This window comes from Ovis canadensis, chromosome 10 (genome assembly GCF_042477335.2).
Source record: "Ovis canadensis isolate MfBH-ARS-UI-01 breed Bighorn chromosome 10, ARS-UI_OviCan_v2, whole genome shotgun sequence".
NCBI lineage: Eukaryota > Metazoa > Chordata > Mammalia > Artiodactyla > Bovidae > Ovis > Ovis canadensis.
Genome location: NC_091254.1, coordinates 47,246,767 through 47,266,101, shown reverse-complemented (window position 1 = coordinate 47,266,101; position 19,335 = coordinate 47,246,767). Strand labels below are relative to the sequence as shown.

The 19,335-nt window shown below is 44.6% G+C and overlaps 1 protein-coding gene across 4 annotated transcripts in view; it reads left to right on the top strand.

Annotated features, from left to right (window-relative positions):
- Nucleotides 1-568: 568 nt before the first annotated feature.
- Nucleotides 569-19,335, top strand: part of WASF3 (WASP family member 3) — a 74,738-nt gene continuing 55,971 nt past the window's right edge. For all 4 annotated transcript variants that reach the window (XM_069602259.1, XM_069602254.1, XM_069602260.1 and 1 more), the window contains exon 1: nucleotides 569-705. The gene's annotated coding sequence lies outside the window, so the exon portion shown is untranslated. The remainder of the gene's footprint in view (nucleotides 706-19,335) is intronic.

Sequence of the window (19,335 nt, the reverse complement as noted above, 5' to 3'; positions counted from 1 at the left end):
TTGTGGATTCTCTCACATTTGGAAAGAGGGAGACTGGAGTTGGGGGAATAAGAAGGGAAAACATCTGCAGAGGGAGATGAGAAGGCTCTGCAGGGAGGCCGGTAAAGGATTTGAGAAGGGCATAAGACCAACCGCGGGCACGGCTCTAATCCTCTCAGGGCGGCCAGCCCTCAACTCTGCAGCACGCAGGTACATGCATCTCTGTCTCCAAGATCCCTCCAAGCCCGACAAGGTTCGGGTAGGGGAGGACACCCGAAGGGACTGCAGTGCGCCCATCATAAGCGGAAAGGATGCGCGGCCCCCACACTAAACTCTGCCCGAAGCGTCCTCACCTGTCCACCCCACGGGGGGAGGGACTCAGGTCAGAGCCTCATCCCCAAGCTCGGGGCGGAGGACCAAGGCTGAGAACCACCTCCTCCGCAATGCCCCTCCCCTCGGCGCAGACACGCCGCGCTCCTGCCGCACCCCCATTGGCCGAAGCGCCCGCCAATTCAAGAGCCGCGGCCGGTGAGCGGGCTCTGGTTGGTGGAGCCGGCGCTGGGCCCCACCCCACTCCGCCGGGCCCCCCGCCGGGAGGGGGCGTGGCCGCGGCCGTGGCCGGGCCGGAGGCGGCGTCGCCGGCGCCGCTGCGCGCGGGGCGGTGCGGGGCGGTGCGGGAGGTGCGGGGCGGCGGCGGCGGGACCATGGAGCTGGGGGCGCGGACCGGTGAGTGCGCGCTGCGGCCGGCTGTCTGTCCCCGGCCTCGATCCCTGCCGGCTCCGGGCCGGGCGGAGGCGGGCCCCCGCAGCCCCGCGGCCAAGTGAACTTGCTGCATCTCCCGGGCGCCTGGGCGATCGGCGGGGCCCAGTGCGGCCCGGCGCATCCTCCCCGCCGACTTCCCGCGGTCGCTCTGCGGCCCTTGGCCCCGGTACGCGCCTCCCGGCCGCAGGGCGGGCGCCCGGGCCTCGGCCCGCGCCGCACACAGGAGCGCGGGGCTGCCCAGCGCCCGGGGACCTCGCGTCCCTCCGGGCTGCGCGCGCCCTCGCCGCACCTTGGCCCCGTCCCCGCGTGCCCGCCGCCCGCGGTCCGGCCCTCTCCGCTCGGCTCGGCCCTCCCCCGGTGCTGCGGGAACCCGAGGTCAGGGTCCCGGCCTTGGCCTTCGGGCTGGGCTCCGGGAAGGGGTCGGCAGCCCACGAGCGGCGCGCTGCGGGGCCGCGGGGCTGCGGGGTCGCTGGGCAGGGATGCGTCCTCCGGGGAGACTCTCCCGGCGGGGCCCGGGGCTTCGGCCGGGGGGGAAAGCCTTTGCCTCTCTCGGTGTGCCGGCTCACGGGCAATGGCGATTTCTTCTTGGTTCAGTCTCTGCAAGGGAGAGTTCCCTGGTGGAGAGCAGAGTTCTTAATTATTAAGAAACTCAGCCGTGGGCTTAAGGGATGAATGGAACATCTCATTTCTTAGCTGCTATTGGGCGGAATAGGAATTCTTTCTCATTTGGGGGTGAATTTTAAATACCCAGTCACTACTAGCAATAATTACTAAGTTTTTAAAAGCTGACACTTTAAAAGGTCTGTTTTAGCTTTTGAAGTGCTTCAAATCAAGTGTCTCGTGGGGCAGGAGATACTAACTTAAGAACTGGAATCCACATTTTTTTAAGGGGAGGAGCCAGCCATTAGAAGTGTTTTGCATCTTAAAAAAAAAAATGAGGTTTCCCAAAAGTTTAAAATGTCTGCTTCTTTATCGAAATTAGGTTCAAAGTGTTATAATTGACATACATTTCTTTTGCCTCTAGGGCAAATTCCGTTGAAGGTTGGTTGCTTCTTTTTGTATCTGCTTCACCCAACTTTCCTTTTCTAGCCGTGAAACAATGCGGAGATTCTTGAAAGCTAGTTCTTTTTATCTGCTGGAGAGGTTAAACAAAAGGAAGCCGGCCTGGTCTTTCCCATAGGCAGTTCTCATTGTGTGTCTGGGCTCCTTTCTAAGAGCAGCCACAGTCAGACTCATTTTTCTTCATTTTTAAAGACCTTCTTAATTTATATTCATGAGAGTTGTGTCTTTTCAGACGTTTCGAGCTCACTAGGTTGGAGAGTTTGGTTGGCTTTATGTAGTTACCATCTGACCTGTAGTCTCTGTTTTCTTACCACAGTGAAAAGCTTGTTCTAGAACTATCTACTTATAAAAATTGTTCCTGCCCTTCTGGTTGCTGACCTGAAGTTGCATTGTAGCATCGCTTTCTCTGTCTGTCTCAGATTTATTGACCAAATAGTCATTGATGTTCTACACTATTTTTACAAATTCTGAATATAAAGGTAGAAAAACACACTTTGCTGAGCAGTCCTGCCAGCATTAGCACATCCCTCCTCTTAAGTGTGCACATCCCTCCTCTTAAGTGTGCGCATCCCTCTTCTACAAGTGTGTCCTTGTAGGTGGGCTTTACCCTTCTTCCTGTGGGGACCTGCATGTGACAAGGAACTTTTTGGTTATTGGAACATTTTGATTGAAACAGTTGCCTGTTCAAGTGTTCAGAGTTATCTGAGCTCCTGGGCCACTGCTGCTGATCTTTCAGAGTGCCCAGAACTGTCTCGGAAGGATAGCTATTTGAGATTGTGTTTTCCAGGCATAGGTGACTGTCATTCCTTATATTTTCTTGGGAGCGCCTCCACATGGCTGGACAGACCGCAAATGCTCAGCTTCTCTTTTCCATCCTTGTTTCTCAGCACCTGGTTTTTCCAAATCCTCTTGGCATTTGGACCTCTGCATTCCTCTTCAGGGCTGGTTCTTTACCCCCAACTCATTTTAGGTAGGTAAAACTGGAATATCGTAGACCAGCAGGGCATAAATAATGCATATTGCATAATAAATGTAACATCACTCTAGAGATCAGTGGGGTGGAAAGTCTGCAGTCTCCTCTCCTCCTCTTACTGGCGCCCTGGTCCTGTCCTGTTCCCTTCTCCATGGTCAGGTGTGTCCTTGGAGAACGGGCAGCGGGGCAAGGCTGGAGGGAGGGGCGGTTGAGGAGTAGGACGAGGTGGTGTGTGTGTTGGGAGAGGGAGGGGACAGGGCCATGCAGGGTGTTGGTTGGTGGGTCTCTGCTGTCCCTAGACACCAGGTCAGGCAATAGCAACCATTCCCTTGGGGGAAGATGCTGACCTTGTCAATTTCAAGGTGCCTGCAGGGCGCATCGGTCAGTGGCTGCACTGGGATCCGGATATTGGGAGGTGTCTGGACTAGGAGACACACACTCGAGAATTCTCAGCACTGGCTCCCAAACTGCTTGCCACAGTGAACTCGCAGGGAGACTGTGGGGATTAAACTGTTGAAGGACCCTCAGCAGTGCAAACACCTGTCCTCCCTGAGCACCCAGGGACAGCTTCCACCAGGGTTTCTACCAAATTCCTTCTGATGGTGTCTTTGCAAAGCTGTGACTTCCCTGCTTGCTAGGGAAGGTGTTGGGGGAGTGATATCCAGTCTGACTCCAGGTGTGAGAAATTGTGAGCTGTTCCACACAGGCACGTGGGCTGTTCATGGGTTATTTAACAGTGAAGTAAAATACCCATTTTCTCTCAATAGAAGTGCACTGTTTTCAAATGGGTACTAAGTTGCTAGTAGATACTTGTTACTTACATGTAGCTAAAGGTTTCATTACTCCATGGCCATTTTCTGGTTGCAGTCAAGAGGGTGCAGTGAGCAGAGAAAGTTCTGGAACCTCTGCCTTTGTTAACAGCGGAGGCTGTGGAGTAGATCGGGTTTTTCAGGAAGCATGTGTAGAGTGAGAAGAGAAGTGAGGAGAATGGACTCTCTGGGGTTCTCGTATTTAAAAGGCAGGCTGCCACGTCGAGACTGAAAGAATGGGAGTTGGGGACATGTGTGGTGTCTGGGAAACCATGATACAGTGCAGCGTCATTCAGGGGGGATGATAGCAGCCAGGTCATCACAGAGGTGATGCTCGTGGTGGCACAGGGACGGGAACAGGAGCGAGACCGCTGGTTGTGAGTGGGCTTCCTTGTAAGCGGGGGCCAGGGTGTGGTGCTGAAGGGTGATGGAGGGAGGGTAGGCGAAGGGGGGCAGTTACTTCTTTTTCACTGGAGGGCTTTGAGCATATTGAAGGACCAAGGGGCAGAAGGTGCTAGACAGACATGCCGTTGGATGGTGGTTTCAAGGTTTCTGTTGGATTTAGCCCTAGGATGTAATTACTGACTTTGGCAGGAGGCATCTCAAGGGAGCCTCACTGCTGTGGATTGGGGGGTGATGGAGCTAAGGGGGTGCAGCCAGTCAGGGAAGGCTAGATTTTGAAGGTGAGAGAAGGGCCTTCGCTTAGAGAGGAACCCTAATGCAGGGTGAGTTTTGTGTTTTGTGACAAGTACAAAACGGGGACCAGCACTCAGGGAGAGGGTTGTTATGAAATGAACTAAAGTGGAACTGTTGCAGTAGATAGTAAAATCTTTGGATTGGGACTTCTGTGCTGGTCCAGTGGCTAAGACTCTGTGCTCCCAGTGCAGGGCCTCAGGTTTAATTCGTGGTTGAGGAACTAGAACCCACATACCGCATCTAAAGACTATGCCTGCCACAACAGAGATCAAAGACCCTACATGCTGCAACTAAGACCCGGCGCAGCCAAAATAAATAAATAAAAGTAAATATTAAAAAAAAAAACTTTGGATTGCACTGTAGCACAACTTTTAAGGTCCAATACTGTCAGAAGTTTCTCTTGTTAAAAGCAGTCTTCTTAAGATGCTGTTTTCCTCTTAAGGCACGCTTTTCCTGCAGCAGGTGGTTCTTCTAAGGGTGGGTATTTGTGTGCACAGCCTTGTCATTTTCCCGGGTCCTGGTGTCCTCGGAGGGTCACATTGTGACGTCCTCTCTCTGGCTGCCCTTTCCTGGCGGTGCTTCCCTGCCCACTGACCTCAAGGCCAGTCTTGTTTATTTCCGATCAGAGCCCCTCCCCCTTAACTTAATAGATGTCCTTGGATTAGAATATTCCCCATACTCAGATTTCACTCCGGATCTTTGGAGTCACCCTGATCTGTTTTTTTCCCTGGACCATGCCTCTTGTCTCCGAGGTTAGCTCTTCTTCACCTCTGTTGACTTTTTATTTTTAAAAAATTTTAAATATCCCAAACACCCCAGGGTATTTTCTCACTTTTTCAGGTCTGCTAGAGCCTCTGAGCCTTGATTCTGAGCTCAGCATCTGGGATCATTTCTCAAACTTTTTACAAATGAGATTTTTTTCCCCCTCTTATGCCTGTTGTTGGGGTGTCCTCTGATCTTCTGGAACAATGGTCTTGAAATTGATGTCAAGATGTTTTCAGTTGTGTTCCATATTCTTGAACCTTTTCAGTGTTTTATTTTAATTTCTTTCTTTTAGTCTTTGCTTTCTGGTTCTATTCAGGAGGTCCCCTTGTGTTTGGGTGCCTGCCATGTATCATGATAGTTACTGGTGGTGACAGGATTGATGCAGCCAAACTCCTGTCCTCTAAAGCCGGAGAGGTGAGGCAGAGGGTTAATTGTTTCATTCATCATCTATAAACTCCTGATGGGCAGGAACCGGACAGGTGGTGCCTGTCTTGGTAGATGTGTCTGGCTTGGTCAGATGCCCTCAGGTAAAGACCTCGATAGCTCATAGCCTTAGCTCAAAGGGGTAACACTCATTTGTCTTTCACCAGCCAACTTGACCTTTGGTCTCTGAGTACTTCTGACAGTATTGGACATTAAAAGTTGTGTTCCAGTACTATCCAAAGTTTTTTTTTTTTAATATTTATTTTTATTATTTTGGCCGTCCTGGGTCTTAGTTGCAGCATGTAGGGTCTTTGATATTTGTTGTGGCAGGTGGAGTCTTTAGTTGTGGCATATGGGATCTAGTTCCCTGACCAGGGCTTGAACCTAGGCCCGCTGCATTGGGAGCACGGAGTCTTTGCCACTGGACCACGACGGAAGTCCCAATCCAAAGATTTTATTATCTATGGCAACAGTTCCATTTTAGTTCATCTCCTACCATCCTCTCCCTGAGTGCCGGTCCCCGCTTTGTGCTTGTCAACAGTTCAGTGAAATTCTGTTGGCAGTGTAAAGGTATGGATGTGATTGACTGTGAACCAGAGCCCATGTGGCCATATTTTATCCACTAAATGAATGAAATAGTGTATTCCTTGCACATAGAAGAGCCTCAACAAACATTTTTTCATTGACTGAATGTCATAAGTTTTGATTCATGACCTAAGCAGAGCACTACCCCTACTGTGTAATTTAAAAACTTGATTGGAGTCATTTTGTCCTGCACGCATCACACTTATTTTCTTTCAGCGTCTCAAAATTGTATATGACACAGTGGTTTTTGGTTTTCACCTGTTCCTTTATGTAGTGCTGGGTTAGGGAATTACCTGGGCAGATTTCCGCTTTGGCCTGACATTGTAACTCTTTCCTCAGGCTAGAATGAATGCTTCTGGAGAGGCTCAGGGATTTACATTACTCCTTGTGGTGCCTGGAAGGAATAGTGCCTAAACAGAGAGCCAAGCGTCCAGTCCAAAGTGGGATGGCATTAACCAGGAAGTTGCAAGGAGGGAGACGAAGCAGCATGTGCTCCTATTGGTCTCGTCCTGTGAGCGGCTGTCCGTAGCCTGGAAAGGGAGCCATAGAGTCACCTTCCAGTCCTGCAAAGTAACGTCTTTATTTTGGTGCCATGATTGTAATTTTCTAATATAAGACATTCATCTATTTCAATAGTAATAGAAAACTAATTTGTTATATAACCAACCTGTAGATTTAGAACATATCTTCGTTCTTGGTTTTCCATAGGATTTGTCTCCCATTTTTGTACACCCTTTAGAATTAACGACCTTGATTATTGATTTAAAAAACAGCAATACACAGAATCCCCCAAACTCCCCAGTCACCTGTCTTCGGATTTCAATTACACACGGCAAACAGCTTTGTTTCCAAAGGTTTGACTGAAGTGGAAATTGTTCTTTGAGATATCCCAGGGAGGAAGATTATTAAAACATTACTTCTTTATACAAATTGGCATTGTAATTTTGAATGGTTACAGGCTTGTCAACCTTAGTGAAGTCCCTACCTGAGCCTAATTAAAAATGCATATCTTCTGCACTGTTTGTCCATTGCAATCACATAGGTTAGTTAAAAACTTCTTCCATTTCCAGGATGTCCAGGAACATCCTGGACATTCTGTTCCTCCAAAAAAAAAATTATGGACCTGACAAAACCTTAAGGCATCATTTGAAAGAATTGTATTAGGGATTAGGCATTAAAGGGTTTAGAAGAGAATTTCTTTTAAGCCACATCTGTGGCCACTATTTCCTGCTACACAGTTTGGAAGTTTGTGGCTTTATTTCTTCAGCTATTTGGTTGCTAATGATTGTCAAATTTCATTTGAAACAAATGATATTGCCCTGTATTTTAATATTTACTCAGCATTTTTTTTCTTTTTTTTTGGACACAGAAATAACTTAGATCCACTGTGTATACGTGAAAATTCCAAGTACAGTTTTGTTTAAATGGAATGTGTACTCTCTCCAAATACTTATTGGGATACTTGATTTTATTGGACAGAAACAGTGGGGGCGTATCTCTCTTGTTATCCCATTACATAAAGGCTTGAATTAACTTATACGAGATACTCATAATAATAAAGCTGTTATAAATAATGAGAATAAAAACTCTGTGAAGATCGGAAATTAAAATAACAATACCTGTACTGTCAGTGGCATTCGAGCCTCCCAGGTCGTTGTTTTAGATGCGATGGACTTATTTGAATAATGCAAGATGTCAGTGACTCAACAGGAGAAGCACCTTGGCTTGAGGTGGTGTGTGTTGGAAGCTCTGTTGGAATTCAGTTTATTCCTCTACTTACAAGTAATTTGAAGGCCGTTGTATTCTTCCTTCTCTATTAATGCTGGAAGGCATGGTCATAGGTGGATTTTTTTCACTCTTCTTATGGATGGTTTGGAGGGAGAATGGGGAGATTTGGAATTAGGTAGACAAAAATCCTCTGAGCCTGGAAGACCTGCCAGGCCAGCATAATTTTAATATCTAATATTGTCAAGGATATTACAAGGAAAAAAAATCAAAGGGCAGTCTCATTCATGAACATGCTTGCTAAATCCTAAAAAATAATAGTTAGATCTGTCACTATAAAAGGACAATATATCATGTGCTATTTGTGTTTATTTTAGAATACAGTGTTGGTTTAGCATTCAGAATCCAGTGTATATCACCATGTTAATGAAGGAAAAAAAGCTAGACAATCACCATTAGATGCAGGACACACTAAATTTAGTATCTATTTGTGATGAAAAACTTTCAAGCAAACTAGGAAGAGTATCTGTAAGAAAATGTGCAGCAGATGTCCTATTGGTGGCGAAATAATAAAAAGTGACCTTCTGAAATTGGAAATGAGATACAGATGCTTGTTCTTATCACATTTATTCAGCATTATGTTGTAGGTTCTTGCCAGTGCAGTAAAATAAGAAAAAGAAATGAAAGATACAAGAGTTGGAAGAGGAGAAAATTTAGTACATGCAGGCAAAACTATTTTGTATGTATAAACATCCAAAAGATTATGTGTAAGCTATTAGACTTAAGATGTGTGTTTAGCCCGCTTGCTAGATTCTCTGTGGCCATAAACAATTAGAAATGGAGTTAATAAAGGTACTGTTTATAATAACAGTAAGTATCTGAATATACAGGAGTAGAACTTGCAAGTAATTTGCAATACCTTTATGTAGAAAACCATAAAATATTTAGAAAATTCAAGGAACAGGTAAGTAAAGAAGGAATATACTATGTTCGTGGAATGAAAGACCAGTATTACAGAGATGTCCATTCTCCCTAAATTGATGTGGTTCCTTTCAACTCTGGTCCATAGCCTGAAAAAATCTGGGGGTGTGGAAACTGGCTATGTGTTTATGTGTTTCTAGGATTTATGCAAATGTAGAGAGCAAAGAATTTCAAGACACCCTTGAATAAGAACAGGCGGCAGGACTTATCTGATATCAAGAGTTTACAAAGTCATATATTCTAGACAGCGCAATATTGGCACAAGCGTAGGCAAACAGATTAATGAAACTGCATAGAAAGCCCTGAAACTGAACCAGAAATGTGTAGACATTTGATTGTATGACATACGGAAAGTTTGGAAAGTATGGTCTTTTTGAGAATTGATGTGTGATCCGAAAGAAAAATGGGTAAGAGATTTGAATAAGTATTTTACAGATGTACAGGTATGGCCATACAGATGGCCAGTGACCACATGAAAAGAAGCTTAAGTTCATTAGGAATCAGGAAGCACAGATAGAAATAATCCTGAGATGCCACCGTAGAGTCGTCAGCTTGGCTCACGTGGAAAAGGCCAGACAGAGGCCTGTAGTGTGCAGAGCAGTGGGGCAGCAGGCACCAGTATCCCTGACCCATGGGTGTGCAAACTGTCACAAATATGGAGAATCGTCAGGCGTTATTTACTAAAGCTGACTATCCACGTACCGTGTGAGCTAGAATCTCTGTTCTAGGTGTGCATACATCCAGCAGAAATGCTTGAGCCTACCAGGATGCAGGTATGGTGGTGTTTGCAGCAGCATTACTGTAATAGCCCATTTGGAAACAGCCTAGATGTTCATCAGCGGTAGAGTGACTGAGTAAATCGTGGTGAATTCACATATTGTTCCGTGATAGAAATGGAAAACGTTATGTTGCATGCAATAACAATGATAATCTCATACATTTAATGTTGGGCAGAAGATGCTAAACAGCAGAATTCATAACTGCGAGATTTCACTTAAATAAAATTAAAAAGAGGTGTTAGTTAGGGAAGTGATTCCCTTTGGGAAGGAGAACGGATTAACACCTGAGCAGGCATAGAGGGCACATCTGAGGGTGCTGGCAGTGCCCTGCTTCATGATCTCTGTGAATGACCCGAGTTTGTCTACTTCATGGTAATTCTGTACAAGTTGTAGGTTTAGGGGGCTGTGAACCTTTTTGTAGATGTGAAATATTTCCAAGAAAAAAAGTTTTAAACATTTAAGTAGAAAAAGAAAAGGAAGTCTGTTTTAAATGTTTTTAATGTAATTAAAAAGGACCTTTGTTTTCACCTTGTTGTTGTTCAGTCACCCAGTCGTGTCCAATTCTTTGCGACCCCATGGACTGCAGCATGCCAGGCCTCCCTGTCCCTCACCATCTCCTGGAGTTTGCCCAAGTTCATGTTCATTGCATGGATGATGCCTTCCAGCCATCTCATCCTCTGATACCCTCTTCTCCGTTTGCCCTTAATCTTTCCCAACATCTGGGACTTTTCCAGTGAGTCGTCTGTTCACATCAGATGACCAAAATACTGAAACTTCAGCTTTAGCATCAGTCCTTTCAGTGAATATTCAGGGTTGATCTCTCTTAAGATTGACTGGTTTGATCTTCTTGCAGTCCAAGGGACTTTCAGGAGTCTTCTCCAGCACCACAGTTCAAAGTCATCAATTCTTTGGTGTTCTGCCTTTTATACAGTCCGATTCTCACAACCACTGGGAAGACCATAGCTTTGACTATATGGACCTTTGTTGGCAGAATAATGTCTCTGCTTTTCAACACACTGTCTAGGTTTGTCATTGCTTTCTGGCCAGGAAGCAGTCGTCTGCTGGTTTCATGGCGCCACGGTTGCTTTGTGCTGGTTTGTGTCCTGTGACTTTGTAGAACCTGTCTTTTGGTTTTAGCAATGTCACTGTGGATTCCCTGGGACTTTCTACATATAGGATCATGACATGCTCTAGTCATGAAATTGACTGCTGCTGCTAAGTCACTTCAGTCGTGTCCGACTCTGTGCGACCCCAGAGATGGCAGCCCACCAGGCTCCCCCATCCCTGGGATTCTCCAGGCAAGGACACTGGAGTGGGTTGCCATTTCCTTCTCTAATGCATGAAAGTGAAAAGTGAAAGTGAAGTCGCTTAGTCGTGTCCGACTCTTAGCGACCCCATGGACTGCAGCCTACCAGGCTCCTCCATCCATGGGATCTTCCAGGCAAGAGTACTGGAGTGGGGTACCATTGCCTTCTCTGTATTAATATGACGTGTTGTGCTAATTGATTTTGTGGGGTTAAGCTAACTTTGCATTCCTGGGATAAGTCCAATTTGTTCATGGTATGTAACTCTTTATATGTTTCTAGATTTGATTTGTTAATATTTTGTTGAGGGTTTTTGCATCTAATTCATGAGGGGTATAGTTACCTTGTGGTACTTTGTCTGGCTTTGGTGTCAGCATAAAACTGGTTCATAGAATGAATTAGGAAGTGTTTGTTCTTGTAGCAGAATTTGTGAAAGATTGGTATTTATTTCTTTTTAGATATTCACCTGTGAAGTCATTTCGACCTGAGCTTTTCTCTGTGGGAAGATTTTTAATTACTAATTCAGTCTCTTAACTTGCTGTCCATTTATTCAGCTTTTCTAAGTAAGTTTTGTTGATTTATATGTTTCTAGGAATTTCCCTTTTCATCTAAATTGTCTAGTTTAGTGGCAGAAGCTTCTTCAGAGAAGTCCCTTGTAATCCTTAGTAGTGATCAATGTCTGTTCCTTCCTTCCTGACTTTACCAATTTGTGATTCCTCTCCTTGTTTCATGGGCGGTCTAAAGGTGTATCGGTTTTGTTAATCTTCTACCAGCTAGGTGGAACTTAACTTCAAAACTGTTGAAAAATGATCTATGAATGTGTTTTAGACTATAGAATTTTAGAATGACAGTTGTCTGGGACTGTCTTTTTACTGTGAAACTGTTGTACAGAAAGATGAGAGAACTAGATTAAAACACAAAAGTAAATAAAATATGCAAGCTAGAGAAGGAGAAAGATGGTGATGATCCATTATAAGTAAATTATTTAATTATAATTTTTTGCGTCCCTTTTATTGAGTAATTTTGGAAATAGGCAAGTAAAATTCAAGTATTTTAATGTTTCGTGGATTCCAGACAAACATTAAATCAAAATACGAAAGATAGGAAATAGGTTGAAAATAATAGTTCTTCTTTATGTGGGAACATTTGTATTTTCGTTTGTTTTCCAGATATAACAGAATCTCATATATATTATCACCTTGCCTATTTTACTGTTTTTCTTTTGTCTCTGAACTTTTGGGGGAAATGAAAAAAAGAAAAACGTGACTGTTTGCATCCTGGTCATCCTGCATCCATCCCTCACTATAATCTTTAGAGATGGTGTGTACTCTTGTGAGGAGCTTCCCCAGTGGCTCAGCGGTAAAGAATCTGCCTGCAATGCAGAAGACTTGGGTTCAGTCCCTGGGTCGGGAAAATCCCCTGGAGGAGGGCATAGCAACCCACTCCAGTATTCTTACCTGGAAAATCCCATGGACAGAGGAGCCTGGCGGGCTGCAGTCCATGGGGTCGTACAGAGTCAGACACAACTGAGCACATTCTTGTGATGACCCTTTCCAGCAGGAGACGCCCTTCTAACAGTTAGCATGCCCACTGATTATGCATGGTCATCAGAAGCAAATGAATGAGCCCAGAGGAAAATGAAACTGAATCTTGCCCGAAAAACATGATTTCTGGATTGACTGCCTTTCGGAAGCCTTAGCTGTTGAAAATTAGAGATGCATGTATTTCCAGTCACTTCTTATTGTGTATTTTTGGGTTTCCAGAATTTTCAAGGCACTTGAAAATAACCTCTTCAGTTTTTCCTTTTAGAGCAGTTATTAGGATAGATTCTTATTAATATGAATGTGTCCAAAAGTTGGCTTTCATGTTTTTTCCCCCCTCAGAAGTGCTATAGCATAATGTATTTTAAAAATATGTGCAGTTTCTGTTTCTATTAGGAACATCTCAAAAAACCTCAGTGAATGGAATCCCTTTCAAATGGGCTTTGTATAAAAGCAGCCAAGCATTAGATTCATATGAGTTTGTAGGTCTAGTTAGCTTTGAAATATTATTTCTGAAGTGTTGGATTTCATATAATACATTTCGGCACCTTGTTGACTTTTTTCTGTTCCGTAATTCTAGCGTCAGCCTCAAATTATTTCTGGTAATTTCAGATTTTTTTTTAAAAGATTATATTTGTTTTACAAGCATTGGTTTGTTGGTGAGATGAGAAACCCTTCCTTATCTGGATGGATGGAATATGATTTCTTTTCCTGAATTGAGTGAAATTTGATATATCTCAAGTACTAAAATATATAAGAAAGTACTAAAATATATAAGATTCAGCAAGTTTTATTTAAATTTAAGTTCCCAGAAGTTCTGAAGTGCTGGGGATATGAACAGTAATGAGTTAAGCCACATTTTAGGAAAGCTGAATAAATGTAAACCCAGAGAGGTTTGAGTTGACCACAACTTTTTGATCTGTTGTCCTTCCTTCTCCCCCGTTGCAGAAACAGTAAATGTTACATCCTAAGGGTATGTTTGTAGCCCAGTTGGTAAAGAATCTGCCTGCAGTGCAGGCAGAGAAACATCTATTTCTGCTTTATTGACTACGCCAAAGCCTTTGACTGTGTGGATCACAGTAAACTGTGGAAAATTCTGAAAGAGGTGGGAATACCAGACCACCTGACCTGCCTCTTGAGAAATCTGTATGCAGGTCAGGAAGCAACAGTTGGAACTGGACATGGAACAACAGACTGGTTCCAAATAGGAAAAGGAGTACGTCAAGGCTGTATATTGTCACTCTGCTTATTTAACTTATATGCAGAGTACATCATGAGAAACGCTGGACTGGAAGAAACACAAGCTGGAATCAAGATTGCCGGGAGAAATATCAATAACCTCAGATATGCAGATGACACCACCCTTATGGCAGACAGTGAAGAGGAATTAAAAAGCCTCTTGATGAAAGTGAAAGAGGAGAGTGAAAAACTTGGCTTTAAGCTCAACATTCAGAAAACGAAGATCATGGCATCCGGTCCCATCACTTCATGGGAAATAGATGGGGAAACAGTGGAAGCAGTGTCAGACTTTATTTTGGGGGGCTCCAAAATCACTGTAGATGGTGATTGCAGCCATGAAATTAAAAGATGCTTACTCCTTGGAAGAAAAGTTATGACCAACCTAGATAGCATATTCAAAAGCAGAGACATTGCTTTGCCGACTAAGGTCCATCTAGTCAAGGCTGTGGTTTTTCCTGTGGTCCTGTATGGATGTGAGAGTTGGACTCTGAAGAAGGCTGAGCGCTGAAGAATTGATGCTTTTGAACTGTGGTGTTGGAGAAGACTCTTGAGAGTCCCTTGGACTGCAAGGAGATCCAACCAGTCCATTCTGAAAGAGATCAACCCTGGGATTTCTTTGGAGGGAATGATGCTAAAGCTGAAACTCCAGTACTCTGGCCACCTCGTGGGAAGAGTTGAGTCATTGGAAAAGACTCTGATGCTGGGAGGGATTGGGGGCAGAAGGAGAAGGGGACGACAGAGGATGAGATGGCTAGATGGCATCACTGACTTGATGGACATGAGTCTGAGTGAACTCCGGGAGTTGGTGATGGACAGGGAGGCCTGGTGTGCTGCGATTCATGGGGTCGCAAAGAGTTGGACACGACTGAGCGACTGAACTGAACTGAACTGCCTACAATGCAGGAGACCTGGGTGATTGCTGGGTCGGAAAGATGCACTGGAGAAGGAAATGGCAATCCACTCCAGTATTCTTGCCTGGAAAATTCCATGGACAGAGGAACCTGGCAGGCTGCAGTCCATGGGGTTGCAAGAGTCAGACACAACTTAGAGACTAAACCACCACTACCACCAAGGCTATGTTTTAACCCTCTCTCGCTGTTTTGTTGTGTTGTTCAGTTGCTAAGTTGTGTCCGACACTGCGACCCCGTAAACAGCAGCATGCGAGGCTTCTCTGTCCATGGGATTCTCCAGGCAAGAATTCTGGAGTGGGTTGCCTTGCCCTTCCTTAGGGGATCTTCCTGACCCAAGGATACAACCCATATCTCTTGCATTGCAGGCAGATTCTTTATTGTCTGAGCCACCAGGGAGGCCCATTCTATTAAAAAATATTTGTATTTGCTCTTTAAATTGTGAATTTGTTATTTCCTGCTTTTGTTGTTTCTTTGAACAGTTTTTCAGGGAAATGGCCCCAAACACACTGTCCTGTGGCTTTGGGCCGCCTCTCCATTCCTCATCTGTATCACATTTGTAGGATGTCCCTTCTTAGAGCCTTGACCATCTGTTGGAGCTTCTCTTGCTTTCTTCAAGTTTGCCTTTGTAGTTGGGCAGCTGCGTCAGGACCATTTCAGTCTCCGCAGGTAGTAACAGGCCTCAGGAGGATGGCTGTCCCCTCAGTAGCCGGGAAAGGTTGGGTGTGCAGAAGCCATGGCTCACCAGAAAGAGATCTCAGAAAGGTCCTGAGAACTCAGTTCAGTGCAGTTCATTTTGGGCTCAGGACAGTGAATCTCTGACCTCCTGGTCCATGTGCTCAGTCATGTCTGACTCTTTGCAGTAGCCCACCAGGCTTCTCTGTACATGGGATTCTCCAGGCAAGAATACTGGAATGAGTTGCCATTCCCTTCTGCAAGGGATCTTCCCCAAACAGGGATCAAACCTTGTCTCCTGCACTGCAGGCGGGTTCTTTACTGATGAACCACCAGGGAAGCCCCTGACCTCCTGTAAGATAATGCATCTTTGCCTCCTGATTCCTTACATCTCTAACTTTTAAGTGATACCTCTGGTGCTCTCCTGTCATTCCCCTCCCTTCCAGAAAAGCAAAACAAAGACACCCTTGGTTTTCCAGGATTATGGAGGTCCAGTGAGCATGATAACAAAGGCACTTCATCATGGCTGAATGACAGGGGACCCATACATGAACAGACTGGGAGTTGAGTTCAGTTCAGTCGCTCGGTCGTGTCCGACTCTTTGCGACCCCATGAACTGCAGCACGCCAGGCCTCCCTGTCCATTACCATCTCCCGGAGTCCACCCAAACCCATGTCCATCAAGTCAGTGATGCCATCCAACCATCTCATCCTCTGTCATCCCCTTCTCCTCCTGCCTTCAATCTTTCCCAGCATCGGGGTCTTTTCAAATGAGTCAGCTCTTTGCATCAGGTGGCCAAAGTATTGGAGTTTCAGCTTCAACATCAGTCCTTCCAATGAACACCCAGGACTGATCTCCTTTAGGATGGACTGGTTGAATCTCCTTGCAGTCCAGGGGACTCTCAAGAGTCTTCTCCAACACCACAGTTCAAAAGCATCAATTCTTCGGTGCTCAGCCTTCTTCACAGTCTAACTCTCACATCCATATATGACCACAGGAAAAACCATAGCCTTGACTAGACGGACCTTAGTTGGCAAAGTAATGTCTCTGCTTTTTAATATGCTATCTAGATTGGTTATAACTTTCCTTCCAAGGAGTAGGTGTCTTTTAATTTCATGGCTGCAATCACCATCCACAGTGATTTTGGAGCCCAGAAAAATAAAGTCAGCCACTGTTTCCACTGTTTCCCCATCTATTTGCCATGGGAAGACTTCTCCTAGTCCTTTTTCTTGAGGGCTGGATGGTTTCTGCTGGAATACAAATGAAACACTCAGGATTTTAAAGATATTTACTATGAAAATCCCTGACTGTGGCAAATGAAAGTGTCTTATAATTCACAAGAAATATTTGCTTAGAGTGCTTCTCTGGAGCGCTTATTTTTGGAGTAGAAGTGTAACTTTAATTTCCAGTTCTAGGCAGTAAACATAATTTTTATGAAACTAGTCATGGGGTCTGAAATTAAGACTATAGGGCCTCTGTTAACCTAATCTACATTTAATATATTCACTGCAGTATATTGAGAGTCCTGGTTGTTAACCAAAGAATTATTTATTGCAGAAATTATTAAGGACGGCTTAATGGAATTGACTTATAATTTCGTTCATCTCTTCATAACTATCAGATTAAAGGATGCTTTGTCTTGAGTTCAGTCATTTCCTCAGATTAAAATAAGGAACCTATAAAATCTTTTTCAGCTTTATGGGGAATGTTCATGGGCAGTGAAGAAACACATGAAATAATTATTCAGGAATCTTTTTAGACTCTGTATGCTGAAGGTACACATAGGATAAGAGGTTTGGGAATCTCTTGCAAAGTCAGAATTGCCCTGCAGATGACCTTACAGAAAGTCAGAACTGTTTCAAAGACTTTGTAAATGAAAAAGATGAAAAGAGTTTCTCCTTTGATAGTTCCCATGGCTGGTGCTTTTGGCCAAGGATGCAAAGGAGAAATGTCTCCCATTCTCTGGGGAGTGATGGTGGGGTGGGGGAGGAGCGAATTCCCTCTGAATCAGAGCTTCCATCATGAAATACATTAATATCCTCCAAAGTGATAGCATGGGAAGCACAAAAGGAAGAAAACTTGGCAAAAATGGACAGAAGTGAGCAAATATGTAATTGTAGCAAATGCTGTGTTCATGTCCAAGAGAGTGAATGGATGAAAACTTGGAGGAAAACAGGATATGGATAAAGGGGAAAGAATCCACGAGAAGTAAAAATGTCATCGTTTCAGGACCTATGTGATATTGAATAACGGTTGAGTTTAAATACTAATAGCAGCTGCAGTGCAGGAGACCTGGGTTCAATCCCGTAGACAGAGGAGCCTGGTGGGTCACAGTCCATGGGGCCACAAAGTCGGACACAGCTGAGTGACACACACACACACACACGAAATAGCTGTTTACATTACCCTGCAAAGAGTCAGACACAACTGAGTCACACACACGCACACGCACACAGCAGCTGCTTGCTTTACCATGCCAGGGGAGCCCCCACCCAGCTAAGCGGCTATTCTGTGGTGCCTTCTAGTTTGGGGCCGAGGCACTTAGGTAACCCCTGAACTGGTTTAAAAAAAACACATGGTTAGAAGTGATTTGCTTATAACTAATACATTAGATAACAGTTGTTTGGCTTTATTTGGTCACATGGGGAAGTGAGAAGATTGAAACATGACACGCGTTGCTCCTGTTGATGCGTATGGTTTGTTTGGCTAATAAGTTAGACGGTAAGCTTCTCAAAGGCAGAGGGCTGGTTCTTCTCCGTCTTAGAGTTTGGTGTCACAACTTACATACAGCAGGTACCCAGTCGTGTCTGTGGACATCATAAATCAGTAAGCGTTCACTGCTGAGTCTGGGTGCGGACAGTCAGACCATACACCCCAGAGCAGGCGCAAAATGCTTGTTGCTTTGCCATGTGTATGTTTTGTTAAGTTCAACTGTGGCCCGAGATGCCTAATGAAAGATTTTCTGTGTGGCTGATGGTTTCCAGTGTGAGTGGAGGTTGTAGCTGAGGACGGTGCTCTAGAAACCTCACTTCCCAGGCCCAGGCAAGAGAGAAATGTTGTTCCCACGGATTCTGTGAGATTTAGGTTTTTTGTTTTTTGTTTTAAGGCTGTCTATCTTCTGAGTGATCTGGGGTTGTATAGCAGACAGGAGTGCTGTGCACCAGTGGCAGAGAACCTGGGTGTGTTTGCTGGTTGGAATCCTTGTGTTCTGAAGGAGGCCTCGTCTAGTGCATAATTCTGGCTTTGTTTATAGGATTTTTAAAAATGAAGTAATATTTGATTTCTCCAAGTAGTTTAACATTTGGCTTCTGTTGTTCAGTCGTGTTTCAAATGATTGTGGCTCAGTGGTGAAAAATCTGCCTGCTAGTGCAGGAGATGCAGGAGGCATGGGGTTTGACCCCGGGTCAGGAAGATCCCCTGGAGAAGGAAATGGCAGCCCTCTCCAGTAGTCTTCCCTGGAGAATCCCATGGATAGAGGAACCTGGTGGGCTACAGTCCATGGGGTCGCAAAGAGTTGGACATGACTGACAGTGCATGCATAGGATTTTCAGTAATGACGTAATATTTGATTTTTTTTTCAAGTAATTTAACATTTGGCTTCTTGTTCAATCATGTTTTGAAAGACCTTCTCCACTGCAAGATACATATTGAAAAAAAAATCTTCTGTTTCTTTCAGTCCTTTGTTGGCTCTGTTTGAAATTTCTTTTGCTATAAAGGATGGGTTCAGCCTCGGTGGATTTTTAACCCCCTAATGGGCTGTTACAGTAGCATTTAATAGTGATCTTTACTCCAGTGGTTTGAAATGCCACATCCATTTTAGACTGAGTTCCTAGATGTGTATGTGTGTGTCATTTTCTGCAGTTTCTAATCTGCTCCATCATAGATGTATTTACTCAGAAGTCAGCACCACACTGATTAATTACTGTAGCTTTAGTGTCTTTGTGTCTGATGGGGATGCTATCAGCTCTTCGGTCTTCTTTTTCAGAATTTCACATCTTTGCTTTTATTCCCATGAGAACTTTAAGATCGGCTTGTCTTGTTCCTAAGAGGATTGTTGAGCATGCGTACCGAAAACCTTCCTCTGTGATGAGTGACACTCTGGATTCTTAGGGCCCCATCTGTGTTGGCA